Source organism: Sus scrofa, chromosome 10 (assembly GCF_000003025.6).
Source record: "Sus scrofa isolate TJ Tabasco breed Duroc chromosome 10, Sscrofa11.1, whole genome shotgun sequence".
Taxonomy (NCBI): Eukaryota; Metazoa; Chordata; class Mammalia; order Artiodactyla; family Suidae; genus Sus; species Sus scrofa.
The window spans coordinates 56764998-56775360 of NC_010452.4; the positions used below are offsets into that span (position 1 = coordinate 56764998).

Below are 10363 nucleotides of genomic sequence, written 5' to 3' on the forward strand. Positions count from 1 at the left end.
GAAGGGAGCAGGTAGGCAGAAACCCAGAGAGGGCCCGTCTCTGCCTTGGGTTTTCTCCGTGCTGGGAACTGCTGTGCTCAAACCCTGGGTCCCAGAGCCTGCGAGGGACGATACGCTGCCCGACAAGCATGTTCCTCTGGGGTTAACTCAGCCTTTGCAGCGACTCGGGACATTTACCGTGGGCTGGAGGCCTTCGTGTAAAGCACCTTGTCACTTTTATTGCTTCTCTTCGAAGAAATATTTGCACGATTTTGATTTTATTAATAGATATATGTTTCTCGTAGCAAGAAAGGATTCTTTGCAGACAGGAATATATTTGGGTTTTCTCACAACCTTTCAAAGTATCAGCCCCGGGTTTGGAATTCACTCTCCGTATCAGGAGATGGGGGTTGAAAGAATTTCTCAGACGTGACCCGTGAAGAGGAACAGGCCAGCTGAGGAGGCTGCTTTTAGCAGCACCCGTCGTGCAGACCTCCTGGTCCGGCCGGAGCAGAAAGGGCACATTCTCACCTTCTCCCTACTGTGCCCCCTTCCAAAGAAGCCCGCGGTGCCCACAGTCACTGAGAGTCAGGAAGAATCAGAAAAGACGGCAGCTGAGAAATCTCCTAAATTGATGAAAAAAGATAAGGCCAATCAAAAGGAATCAAAAAGCCGAGTCTATCACAGTTAAATTAGACTTTTAAATATGCTATTGAGATCAGAGGGGTTTGCGTGCAATTGTCTCCTTAACTTTGGCAGGGAAATCATTAATCATTTGATGTTAAATTTAGGCAGATTGTTGAATAAATGAGCACACTAGGCCCACATGGTGCTGAACCAAAAGGAAAAAGAGAGGGATGAGAGAAAGGAGAGGAAAGGAAAAAGGGGAGCTCTCCTCTCGGCAGGCCCCTGGGAAAAGCAGATCCAGTCTTGGTGGTCATCTCAAGCCTCAGTCTTTGGACGCCAGCCTTCTTAAATGGCAAATCTTTTTAAGAGCTTGAAAATCTTGCCAAGTCCGAAGATAGAACTCACTCTGATACCGAGCGGCTTTTAATAGAAGTGACCTCAGGGAGGGTATGAGCGGTGTGTCACTTCAGGGCTTACGGAGTCCATGTGGTGGTCATCTGATGAGCTTCCCGGTTTCCTGTCATCACTGGGCACCAGTGAGCGCAGACCAGGTGCAGGACAGCGCTGGGGAGACCTGATGCTTCTGATTTAATGAGGCTTCATGGGTGTGGCTCCCTCCTGCCTCCTAACACAGCCACGCCAACCCAGGTTTAAAGACCCGGACTTCTGGAGTTCAGGCAGAATGGGATCGGCGGTGTCTCTGGAGCGCTGGGATGCATGTTCGATCCCTGGCCCGGAACGGTGGGTTAAGGATCCTGAAGCTGTGGCGTAGGTCACAACTGTGGCTCGGATCTGATCCGGGGAAATCCCTCTGCCTCGGAGTGACACAAAGAAGGTAAGAAGGAAAAAAAAAAAAAAGGGACCCTGAGCCTCGAGTTCTGCTTTCTTTCTCTGTTCGCCTTACAGCAGAGTGAGACAAAGTCAGCAATTTGAGACATACAGACAGCAGATCAAGGAAGCCAGAGAAAGAGACGTCTCTTGGACTCCAGGAACAGGCTGCATGGGCCTATCTTCTGTTAACTGGCCATCCTCTACAGTTTAAATCGTCTGTTATGTAACCCTTCCAGAGTAAAACCCTGAACCAGCCAGCTGGGACCTGCTTGGCCATATGAGGACATTATTCAAATGGTCCCAGGTCACTCAATTATCCATCAGAGTCTGCATGGAGCATCTATGCATTCGGGTCACAAGATTGTATAAAATGCTGCAGGGAACACAGGAGTGGAGGCGATGTGGCCCTTGCCACCAAAGAGCCTGTTCCTTTCAGACTTACTGTTTATTTCCTAGCAGGCAATATCTAAATCATCCCACCCCGCCGCCTCCAGCCAAAGACCTGTATTATTTTCTCAGGCAGCTTGAGACGCTTATTAGACTCATCTCAGTCAGTGTGAATGTTAAGCCATCACCAAATGTCTTCATCTACCTCCCCCTCCGCCTGGTATGTTTCCCTTCCAGGTCCAGGCCCTGGTTTCCAGCCCACATGGCTTCCCTGGGGGTGACCTCCTCATGGCTCTTCCCTCCTCAGAATCTACCGATCATCCTGCACAGGTGAACAAATTCATTTTGCAAAAATTCCAGTTCCATCCTATCACCTTCTAGAAGAAGCCACTGATGGTCCCTGCCACCCACAAGCTCAAATTCAGAACCCAGAAATGGGCACCCAGAACAGGACCCCCTGCTGGCACTGATGTCAAGTTAAGAGATGTGGCATAAGTGACATCATCTGGCCAGTGGCGTTTCCAGCCAGGCCAGAATATGTTCAGCGAGAATCACATTTGAACTGGCCTCACCTACGGTATTTCAGGCTGCATTAATTTTTGTGAGTGGCACCCACCTTTGTGCATATAAATTGGGTAATTACACTAGGAAATTGGAATTTTTGCATTTCGAATCAGCACCTGTAAATAACAGAAGGCGATGGAAGGAAGGCCCAGTGAAACTCTGGCCCCTTAATATTTGAAAGCAGCACTTTGTAGACAGCTTGGAGACTAAAAGGTTTTGCAGCATCCTCACCGAAAAAGAGTGGGAATAAAAAGCAGAGGACCTCACCATTTGTCTGTACATTATTTTCTATTTAAAAATAATAAGATGCTGTAGAAAAGTTGAAACACGAAAATTACATCTTTGGTCATCTCAGCTCAACTTCCAGCAGAGTAACAATTGTCACAAAATTACCATACTGGGGTTGGACATAATTTGCTACAAGTTGACGGCCTGAAAGCTCACATCTATCCTGGTACTGTGAGTCCTGTGCTTTTGCCCTTCCAGAAAAAGCAGGGATGTTTAATGGACTTTGTTGAGGATTAACTTTGTCAATCAGCCATAACTGGTAAAGTTCTGTCAACTGATATATGGAAATATCTGTGTTGATCTGGAGTAAATCAAAGCCTCATTTCTGCCACGAGGAAACTGATGACGTGGTTGGTGAAGCTAACGTCCAAGGCATGTCTGCAGCGCACCCAGCCACTTACCTGGGTTATGCCGACTCATCTCAACAACCACTGTGAGTTAGAATTGGCTCTGCGTCAGAGATTTAGGAAACCAGGAGAGGTTAAAGAAAGTATTCAAACACCCTCAGGGGGCCAATGGCAGAACTAGGACTTAAGACCAGTCGGTCTAAGTGAGTGGTTCTTAATCAGAGATGGAGGAGCTGGCGGGAAGCCTCGGACCTGTGGTCCGAGGGGCAGGACAGCCCAGAACTGTGGCTCCTAGGGTGTCCTTCCTTGATGTTAATGAACAAAGTGAGATTGGAAGCTTTCAGGAGTTCCCACTGTGGCTCAGCAGTGGAAAAACCTGACTAGTATCCATGGGGATGTGGGTTCGGTCCCTGGCCTTGCTCAGTGGGCTAAAGATCAGGCCTTGCCACAAGCTGCAGCATGGGTCACAGATGTGGTTCAGATCTGGCGTCGCTGTGGCTGTGGCGTAGGCCTGCAGCTGCAGCTCCGATTCCACCCCTAGCCTGGGCATTTCCATACACTGCAGGTGTGGCCCTAAAAAGAAAAAAAGGGGGAGGGAACTGCCCCCCCAAAGGCAAAAACTAATAAAGAGTTTTAAGATGTATCTCTGTAAATTAAATTTAATGTATGCAAAATCTATGGTAAGTCCCGGCTGTTTTTATGATAATCAATAAGAGATCTTCTCCCCAGAGAGAAAACGGGTACTAGAAATACAAGCTGCACCAGAAGAGGAGTTCTTACTGAGGATCTACTTTCCTAGAAAAATGATCCTTTGTCACCTTAAAGAAGTGGTGTTGCCTCTGCACATCATGACAGGCTTTCTGAGCTGAGTCAAGCTGTGATCACTTTCTACCCCTCGTTCGCACAGAATCGTGGCTGGGGCAGGAGCTGGGACAGGTGAAAGGAAGCTGTTTGAAGAGAGAGGCCTCAACTCATTTAAAATAATAAAATGACTGCCTTCCTTCGGAATCGGGCAGGACTCTGGCCTAAAGAGGTTTGGGGATAATGATCTTGCCTGAATACGTGCAGAGTTGATGCTCCAAAATGGCCACGGCATCCAGTCCGTGTCACGGCTAAACTGCACCCAACCTTGACAACCCCCGTCACGGGCAGACGGGCCTTTCCATAAACCGTTAGCTCTGCCCCAGGCCCTGTGGCCTAAAAAGCATCGTTTGTTCTTTAAAGTACTGACACTCGGCCATCTTTTCTCTCTCCAATTCCACAGTCACAGGTCGGTCTGGGGACAGGCTGTCCATTGTTCTCTCCTTGTTTCACTGGTGGGCTCTATCCTATGGCAAGGTTTTTTTAATTGACTCTCAGATGATTGTAAGGGTAGCTCATGAATCAGAACCCGGGGCTCTCCATGTGACCGCCGGCTCTCACAGATCTGTATAAACTTCTAAATAGTTTTGGAGAAAGGCAAGCGCCTGTGTGTGTGTGTGTGTGTGTGTGTGTGTGTGTGTGTGTGTACTAATTCGAGCATCCCCCCAGAGACCTTGTCTTCCCCAGACCCGCAGCAGCCTCAGGCTGTGTTTCCCATTAAGGATTTATTTTCTTCTATGAAGGGATCTTTCTGCCCCCAAAGAGGCTCAGTTCCCACTTAGTGCCTGTTAGAAGGTCCCGGAGATTAGATTGAGCAGAGGGTCTCAGGATACAAGTTTCAATGCACATTATTCATAGAGAAAATAAGATCAGGGCTGAGAAAATCCAGTTTTGTGATGGGTGAGACAGGGGCCAGCTGTCATTCTTGCTGGATCCTGGGCGATTCATTAAACCTGTGTCTTCACCCCTCCCAAGGATAAAGGCACGTGTTCCTGCCCACTTCCGACCCGTTAGAGCCTTGCGTGGGCAATGAGATAATGCTTTGGGAGTTCGTCTGCATACCTGCCTTAAGGATGTGATAATTATTGGTGTTACCATGGTTCAGCACCTAGCAATGGCCCTCTGTGAGATGGGCATTCTCCCGGCTGACAGGTAAATAAGAACAGATCTGGCTTGTTCCAGACGCGCAGTCACAGCCTGTTGATAAATAGGGATCCAGAAGTCACATGCAGGCTGGCCTCAGGTAAACCGCGGCTCACACTCTATTTTTAGTTAATAGGGCTCTGCTGAAGTATGTCTCCAAGTCCCAGCCTTCTCACCCGTGGTTCATCGGGGTCACAGGCAATAGCTGTGCAGAATAAAGAGGCCGTCTGAGACCGTCTCAAGCATGAGAGCAAGAGCGAGCCCCATGTGGCAGGGCAGGGGGAGGTAGAGGGGCAATGGCCCTACCAATCCCAAAGTCACTGTCATCCAACGGTCCCCCCTCCTCTACCAGCCTTCTCACCAGGAGGCCTCACGGGCTGCTCAGAGCTCACCCCACTTTCCGATGAGCACCCTGCGCCTCCACCCCCGTGCACACTGGGTTCGAGACAGTTATGGCAACCTCACTTTCCACCGCCAAGTGTCTCCATTTGGTTGTTTCATCCTTCCTGCCAGAGCCCAGCCCCTGCCTGTTGACTCTGATACATCTTTCACAGAATCTCATTTTCATCCCTGTCACTGGAGTCCAAATGCCAACATACTGATTATTCTCGCTGTGACAAATACAGTCTCTCTTCAGCAGTCTCTTCAGATCTCGGTCTCCTGGGAAAACAGCTCCCTCCCCTCCGAGCCTTTTCCTAATATTGCCCACTCAGCTCAGCCCCAGCCCCTCTGAACCCTTTGCAAGTTCACCCCACCTACCCTTCCTATCTGTTCTGCGATGGCATCTTTTCCCAGCGTCTGCTTCACCTGTCTCCGCCTGTCTGTGTGACTCCAGGCTGCCCCTTGGTCAGCAGGACAGAGCCTTCTGCCTCCGTGGGCTGCTGCCAAGCTTAATTTTAGCACTCTGCAAATGACAGTAAGTCCTGCAAAGCAGATCAAAGCATTGGCCCCTGCATGCTGGCCAGCATGGCGAATGATTCTCTGGGACAGAGCAAACAACCTCGAAAATTTCTTATGAGTCAGCTGTGAGGCGCTCAGGCAAGCAAGATCACAGGACAAGTTCACACGTTCACATGGAATGACCAGGAGGCTCATTTGCCACAGAGGTCAAGCTCGTAGGCTGGCAGCCCCATCAGCCCGGCAGAAGGACAGGCTTCCGCAGAGATGTCTCTTCGGAGAATGTCACACTTAGGCCATCTCCAGACAGCCTCGCTTGGGCGAAGGTGGCCTTTGTCACGGGAATAAATCTGAGGTCCTTTTGATGAAGAAGCCCAGAATGCCATCTTCCACCACAGGAATGTCTTTCTCAAGCTTTTGGATAGAAAATAGTCAGCGGAAGGCTATCGGTTTTGGATGAATGATCCAAACTATCAATAAAAAATTATCAAATAGATGATCAGCCTTATACCTCTTTCTGTGTTATACAGGTCTGCTCAACTCTTCAGCAAGGACATGATTCCTGATCTATAGAATCTAGTTATTGGCCTATGTCTCTATTACAAAAGCGTTGAGAAGACCTCACCTCGCCTCTTCCCGAGAGTATTTGGGAGAGTAATGTGTGCATGCAGTTCCCTCTGAATATCTCTGGTATCCCAGGAATTTAAACGTTAGGGATGTTGACAGGGGCTGACATTTCCCATACGATGGTCTGGAAGGAGCTTGGTCCTGTGAAACAGACAGGCTGATCTTGAAATAAAGTTCACGGAGTCTGCTGAAGGGAAAAATCTCAGAAGCCAAGTATTATCAGGTCACGGGAATAACTGCAAGGCCCACCATGAGCAGTCAAAAAATCGGAGGGCTTGCTCTAAAGGTAAAACACATTTCCCTTCACAAAATGAGTAAAATTCACAGAATAAAATCAGAGAAGTCGGTTTTCTTTTCTTTCACATTCTCTCCCTTCATCGTGTAAAAATGTAGCTCTTCTCCCTCTCGTCCTTCCTGCTACGCATTTTATTAATTATCTTCCTATAGATTAATTATTAAAAACATTCTAATCACGAAGTTAATTAAAATTTAATTCTCACATCATATGAATGATGAGATAACACAAGCTTAGAAGGTTCAAGAAGACACAGAACACTGAGTTCCAGTATGTTGCACAATGCCCAGCACCTAGTAAGTACTCGCTAAACACTTCAGTAAATGGACAAACAAAGGCACTGAAGAAAGTGGACATGGGCATGGGTTGAGAATTAAAGAAGATAACTGTTCCTGCACAGAGAAGGTATTCCATATTTCCTCTTTTTCTTCCCTCCACAAAACAGCTAGAGAAATCGCTCTCTATTCCAGCCTCTCACTCAGTTTTTACAAATAGCAGGTGAGGAATTTCACTTCCTTACTGCGTTGGTCCACCAACAATGTCCAAGTCAGCAGGCAAGGCCCAAGATGCCCATGAGGGGAGTTGGAACTCACTCATTATTAATCCAGGTAGTGCCCCACCCTGCCTTAGCTCCAGAAGCCCCTGGATGGTTTTAGCAAACGCCCACTCTAGAAAGGATGGGTTCCAGAGAATCTTCCCCTCAAACAGTGAGTTGTCTTGCTGAGCCCTGCTCTGTGCTCCAGCCCATGGCTGCCCTTGGCCAGAGGGAAATCCAAAGAAAGGATCCAGTTCTTGATTACGGAGCAACAAAAGCCTAGCAACAGAGGAATGGGGGGGTAATTCCAGATTGCTCTACACTTTTTATTCTAATGACAAAGTGAGATCTTCCTGGGATGATCTGAGTATAATCCTTGCCTAAGATATGGCAGCAAACTTCAGACATCTTGGAGTTTCCACTATGGCTCAGCAGGCTAAGAACCCTGCTAATATCCATGAGGATGAGGGTTCGATCCCTAGCCCTGCTCAGTGAGTTAAGGATCTGGCATTGTCGCAACCTGCAGCATAGGTAGCAGATGTGGCTCAGATCCTCTGTTGCCATGGCTGTGGTGAGCCCTCAGCTGCAGCTCCTATTCGACCCCTAGCCCATTGGAATTTCCATATGCCACACATGTGGCCCTAAAAACAAAAAAACCCTTCAGAACCTCTTGAGTTCTTTCCATCCCTAGAAATCTTTGAACAATTCTAAAGTGCTCACATATTGACTAAGAGAAAAAAAAATTCCTGTGCTCAAGGGCCCACTTCGTTCCTCCACTGAGAAGCTTTCCCAGATGGTAGAGCACATATTAGCACCTAGGATGAGTGAGTACAGTCTGGCCAAAGAAAAACACGGCTGAGTAAACTTACATATCAAGCTCCTTAGAACATCTCATAGCAACTCTCATCATTTTTCTCACATAAAATGGCAATACCAACTCGGTTAAGTTTTACTTAAGTAAATGTTTGGAAATTCCTTAAAAAGTAAACACAGAAGACCAGAATTTTTTATTCTAACCTTGGATCACTAAAGGATTAAAGAGAAATGGAATGATTATTATAACAATTTTGTTATTTTCATATGAAGTTTTAATTTTGTTTTTTCATTAGTGGGAGTTCCCATTGTTTCATTAGTGGGAGTTCCCATTGTGGCTCATTGGGTTAATAACCCAACATAGTCCCCCTGAGGATGCAGGTTCTATCCTTGGCCTCGCTCAGTGGGTTAAGGATCCGGCATTGCCGCAGGCTGCAGCAGAGGTTGCAGATGCGTCTCAGATCCATGGTTGCCGTGGTTGTGGCGTAGGCCTGCAGTTGCATTTCCCTTTCAACCCCTAGCCTGGAAACTTCCATATGCTGAAGGTGCAGCTGTAAAAAGAAAAGAAAAAAAATAAAGTTTCACTGGTGTCATCCATATTTATAGATAGGTGTATAATTCATTTTATACGCATATATATGTGCACATTCCTAATGGAAACTTTGTTATTAAATTCAAGGATCATGATAAACTTATGTAATGTCCCTCTATAAGAGCCTTTTCTGACACCAACTGTTTATGTTGAAGTTCTTTCTGGCACCACCCACCGGCAGCTAACACAGACCTACAAATAAAGTCAGAGTGCACAGACGGTCCTACTTCAGATGCTAGCCAGAAGCAGTGTCCCCAAGCCACACGCACTCTTGTCCAACTGGCTCCAAAACCAGGGGCTTTCCATGATGTGTCAGGCTTGAGAAATTCACTAGAACAGCACGCAGAAGTCAGAAAATCTCTATCCTTACAATTGCCGTTTTATCATAAAGAACACACAGCAGGCCCAGTCAAATGAAGACACTCATGACGCAAGATCTGAGTCTTGAATGCAGAGCTTCCATGCCCTCTGCCTGTGGAATTGGGTGCATCACCCTCCTGATACACTGATGTCTCACCAACCAGGAAACTTAGGAAGGTCCAGAGTTTTTACTAAGGTGTCATTGTGTAGGCATGGAACTCAATCTGTATCCCCACTTCCCTCCCTGGGAGTCAGGCTACCTCAGAACCCAACTGTCTCATCACTTGGTTGATCTTTCTGATGACCACCCCTTACCCTGAGCCATCTCATTGGCATGAACTCAGGGACCCAAGGAAGTCATGAATAACAAAGATACTCCTACCTTGCAGAATTCTAGGGGTGTCAGGAACACAGGACAAAGACCAGGCAACCTCTCAACTCTACTATAAAGCCCCATGGCACAAAACCGAGTGCACTCAGGTAAAACAATTCTATACATAGCCAGGCTGTTTTGGTCCAGGTACATGGCTTTTTTAGGGAATTTTAATGCATCTACAAGGATGAAATGACTCATCCTCCCAGCTGTGCTTCACAATTGTGAATTCCTTCGGCTCTATCTTTAAATTTTATATAGGTAATTAAGAGCCCTAAAAAGCTGTAGGAACCTGGCAGCCATTATCATAACCATGTAACCCAACCTTACCTTACCAATTATAGGACCATGGATGTCACACGTCTCCTCATATGATGCACTAAGAAGGATACAGCTTCACTTTTGTAGTATTACTATCAAAAACTGAGAACGTGAACCTGTTTATGAGGGAACATTCGATACACATGCGTTGAGAAGTGGTTTACAAACCAACAGACCTGTATTCGTTGAAAAGAGCAAAGTCAAGACAAACAAAGACAGAGTGAGGGATGGTTCCAGGAAAAGGAAACTAAAGAGACATGACAGCTAAATGGAATCCACTGCTCTAAGTGGGATCCAGGACACGGAACAAAGAGGACATTATCAGGGCAGCTGATACAAATGTTATGGATCATAGGTCCAATAGTAGGGTTACATCAATGCTGTATTTTCTGGTTTTGACAACTGCGTTGTGTACAAAGAGGGCCTCGGGTAAGCGACCTTCCTTGTCTTTAGAAAATGTACACCCACTCACTGTGGTGGTGTGTCTGTACTTCACTCTCCAAAGATCCCACATGAGAAATGG

At 46.9% G+C, this 10363-nt stretch overlaps 1 long non-coding RNA gene across 1 annotated transcript; it reads left to right on the top strand.

Moving 5' to 3' along the window:
• On the top strand, positions 612-6420 carry LOC110255705. Its single transcript, XR_002336405.1, has 2 exons — positions 612-2154; positions 3753-6420. It is a non-coding gene; the product is annotated as an uncharacterized LOC110255705 (long non-coding RNA).